The 4,407-nt window shown below is 46.2% G+C and overlaps 1 pseudogene; it reads left to right on the forward strand.

The window, feature by feature from the left end:
• Positions 1-373: 373 nt before the first annotated feature.
• Positions 374-1,272, forward strand: LOC140263735 (tubulin polymerization-promoting protein family member 2-like; annotated as a pseudogene).
• Positions 1,273-4,407: the final 3,135 nt, after the last annotated feature.

Consider the following 4,407-nt stretch of genomic DNA (forward strand, 5'->3'; position numbering starts at 1 on the left):
ATTGATGCTCGGCTAAACATGAACCACCAACATTCCCAGGTGGCCAAGAAGACCAACGGCATCCTGGCTTGCATCAGAAACAGAGTTGCCAGCAGGAACAGGCAATTATCTGAGGTCTGGAAGATAAATCTAGTCCTTTTATTATCTGCAAATGCTCACATTTGTTCTTGAAGCCAAATGAAACTTTTATTTCCAAATGGTTCAGAAGCTTTGGCTGTCCCATTACTTCATGTGCAAAAGTGATCAGTTGAGCCCAAAGGCCCACTTTCACCTCCTTTGCATCCCTTGGAGAGATTAAACCCTCTCCCACATGGATCCTGCCTGTTCTGTGTCGGTGACCAGTTGGTTGCCTTGGCAGCACCAAGGTAACACAATGCCCATTGGTGATGTCACTTGTTCTGAAGGAGACCAGCCACAGTTGGGACATAGACATCAGTCCAGCAGCTCCTCCCCTGTGAGCTCCTTCTCTCCACAGCAGCAAGATGTCTGGGCTGGAAGAATCTTTCCGTAAATTTGCAGTATATGGTGACACAGCTTCCAGGGGTAACAAAATGACAGGGAAAAACTTCTCCAAGATGTGCAAAGAGTGTGGAGTGATGGATGGAAAAGCTGTGACCAGCACTGACGTTGACATTGTATTCAACAAAGTCAAGTAAGTGAGGCAGTGAGGTGCTTTGGGCAAGGGAAATGGTATGGAGCAGCCAGGCACTCACTCACGGGGCAGCCATGGGGTCTTTAATTCCCACTGCCACCCAGCTTGCCTCCTGGTAACTTTTTTAATAACCTTCCTTTTCTTTTGTCTGGCCATAGGGTGAGGGGCTCCCGCACCATCAGTTTTCTTGAGTTCCAGCTGGCCATGAAGGAGATCTGTGTTAAGCGTTTCAAGGGCAAAACACCAGAGGAAGCCCTGCAGGCTGTGTATGGACTCATTGAGGGGAAGAAGCCAAGCAACGCGGGCACCACAGTGAGTAGGAGTTTCTTTGTCCACTGTGCACCTGGAGTTGCCACAGGCCTCTACATCCCAAGGGTTATAATTGTGCCCAGGGGCAAGTCTGAGTCTGCTCCTAATTCTGCTCTCCCTTCTTGCAGAAAGTTGCCAAGGTAGGTGTGGTCGACAGGCTGACGGACACCAGCAAATACACCGGCAGTCACAAAGAGCGCTTTGATGAGAGTGGCAAAGGGAAAGGACTCGCCGGTCGTGAGGACCTGACAGACAACAGTGGCTACATTGGTGCCTACAAGGGGGCTGGCACTTACGATAAGACACACTAGGACTGATGCTACTCAGGGAAACAAGGATCTTCTTCCTCTAATACGTTGAAGGAGAAGCAAATAAAATCTCATGCAACTGACCTTCTGTGTATACTGCCTGAAGGCTTTATGATCGTTAATGACTTTACGACCCTAACTCCCTAGAAGCCCGCAGCTGGGCCAATTACCGAAGTAACACCAAGGAGATGATCGGTAAAATGGCGATTTATTGAAGCAAACACACACTTATTTAAACTATGCTCTTCATGTAGGCCTACTGCATTACACGTCACCGATCCTTCCAGAAATGGGGAAGGGCCTGCCTCATAACAGCCCGATATTCCCCGTATTTCGCCTAATACACAACATCTCCCCCTCCCCATGCTAAGAAAACCTAACCCGTTACAATACGCAACACTATATGCCCACTAATACAACCCACTAGTAAAACCCCACTAATTCCTAATACCTAATCCCTAATTCTTACCCTAAAGCCTATCCTGCATCTTATGATATTCTATTTGCATGGAAATCATCTTTTCAGCCATGCGTTGCAAGCAACCTAATAAGCAGTAAAATACACATGGCACACACGATATTAATGCAAAAAGCATAAGAAGCCCTATCACTAACATCTTAAGCAAGTGCTTGAGCCATGGTGCAATTTTACCAAACCAACTCTCCAACCAATCCCCAAAAGGATCATCCTGTATTCCAGTCTTTCCTGTATGTTCTTTTAGCCACTCCAATTTCTTATATAATGGTTCACTGTGATCACTCTGATTAAAACAACACATCCCTTCAAAATCCTTGCACCCATGATCCTGTGCTAGAAGCAAGAAATCAATCGCCGCTCTGTTTTGAAGCACAACATGTCTAATACTATCAACGTCCATGAGCAGATCACTTAGCAGTGTGGAAGTCGCGTTGGCCTGTCTTGCGGACCAACAGGCTAGTCTTTCTATCTCCTTTAATGCTTGCGCTGCGGCAACTCCTGGGGCTAAAATGGATGCGAAGATCCGTGCCGTTAGCTAGCTGGGCCATTTCAAGGCCTCGAGCAGTGTTCCACCACTCAAGCGATCCTTCCATGCAGCTCTGTAAGATCTTTTGCCAAGCTGCAGCCATTTCGTTAGACAGATTTTGGGGTTCTTTTGCATCAGATCCCTTTAGCTAACCATACAAGGGTTTCATCAGTCGAGAAGGCATCCCCAAAACACCCTGAACCCACTGGAGGGCTCCTACCATATTCTGCGCATCCCATAGTGTCTTAACATGTGGTGCAGCAGGCAGAACCCGGCAGTAGGGAAGTACTGCCCACCCCCTCACATTTCACCGGCAGCGCCACACCTCCCCCATTGGGGAGCGCAGCTAGTGTGCTCTATAGTGCAGTATAAAACTCGGTTTTGAGGTTCTTCAGTACTTTCCAGCCCCATCCTCACCCCTTACAAAGGCTTACTAACACATGATGGGCAGCAAGCACCTGGCATCAAGCAGAAAGCCACACTGGATCCACCAGTCCTGCAGGTTGTTAACACCCAGACAGGTGTTAGCAGCTCAGGCAGACGATGCAGGCAGCAGCAGTCTCACAGCCATACCAGTTTCCAGGCTTTGTGTGGTGCCGGGTGCTTCCATTCCTCCTTGCTGCACTTTAATCAGCTCAGGATGTTTACATTTTGCAGAGGGTGACAAAGGTTGTCCTCAAAACCCAAGCAAACTTCCTTACATTTCTTTGTTAAGGCCTCGATTTCCTTGTAATTAAATCAGACAAGAAATAGCCTACATAAAATTCTGCCAGTGCATACAGGAATGTGTTGTAGTACTAGGTTTTTTAGTTGTTGTTTTTTAGGGTTTGTTTCAATATAGCTGGCACAAAAAAAAAAGCTGTGTGAACCTAGGGAACAAATCGAGAGTTTTGTACTCGTGCTTGTGTACTCTGAGTTCCACGAGGTCTGGTTTGCATTAGCAGGGTACAATGTGACACTGGAGAGTGAATTTCTGAGACATGATTCAATCTGTACTCCATCCTGTGCAGCACTTCAGCTCCAGCAAAAATCCCTGGCTTGTCCTGCCTACTTCCTATGGGCAGAAACCACGAAAAGAAGAGGAATGCCATGCTTGCTCCTTCTAATAGCTACAGAGCAGACAGATGGAAGTCACAGTTGACTAAGGAGTTTAAAAATAGTACTTGATTGCTACATGCTCCTGAGGAAGATTAAAAAAACAAACATCAATGACAGCATCAGTAACATATCTGCAAAGAAACAGATAAAACAAAATTTGTTCTCTAGTACCTTGGGAGCATGCAGAAACATAGAAGATACCCCACTCTGAAGCAGGGTAGGAGGCTCCCGTCACATCACCGCCATCTGGTACCAAATGTTTCCACCATTTTTGTATTTCCTTTAAAGAGGCCATATTGCCCAGCAAAATAGGAAGGGTGGGAGTCATCCCCCAGCAGAGGCAGGAGTGCACTGTGCATCTTCTCCCGGTGCTACCTGCCCCCTGATCTTTGTGGAGGAAAGGATGGCTGCTGTGCTCCTCTGCTGCTGGAAGAGCTGTACAGATACAAATTGCTGGATTTGGAGAATCTGGTGGGAACTGTGGAAACCTTACTGAAATAGAACGGTTCTCATCTAGAAGTTTATACTGAACTGTGGCTAGATCTCTCATGGAAAAGAGAGAAGCATTGGCTTCAAAATATGCATCTGTTGGGGAAGGAAAATCTGGAACTAGATGTGCTGTCAATTTACAACCATGTTAAAGCAAGCAGGGCAAAATAGCCCTGAATCCCATTGCTTGAAAAATTCAGTGAGCTGGTAACTGTGGAGTAGCTCTTCACATCCCTACTGTCCCTTGCTCCCTGCCTCTCCTATGGAGTTTTCTTGCTGTCTTCCAGAAATATGACTCTCAAACAAGCTCAGTAATTCTTTGCCAGCTGGTCACTGCTTCAGTATACTGGAACATGTTGCCTGATATGCCAGGCAAATATAGAAATAATGGGACTAACAAAATCTGCCCACAAAGGTCTAAGATACAGCTTCATGACTGACTAGCACAGGAAGTCATCTAACACTGGTAGGAGGAAAAGATAGGAAAGTACAGATGTATGTGCATGTAATGGTTTTAGAAAACAAAAGTCTTCAAGCTTTCTTTTTT

Source organism: Excalfactoria chinensis, chromosome Z, assembly GCF_039878825.1.
Source record: "Excalfactoria chinensis isolate bCotChi1 chromosome Z, bCotChi1.hap2, whole genome shotgun sequence".
NCBI lineage: Eukaryota > Metazoa > Chordata > Aves > Galliformes > Phasianidae > Excalfactoria > Excalfactoria chinensis.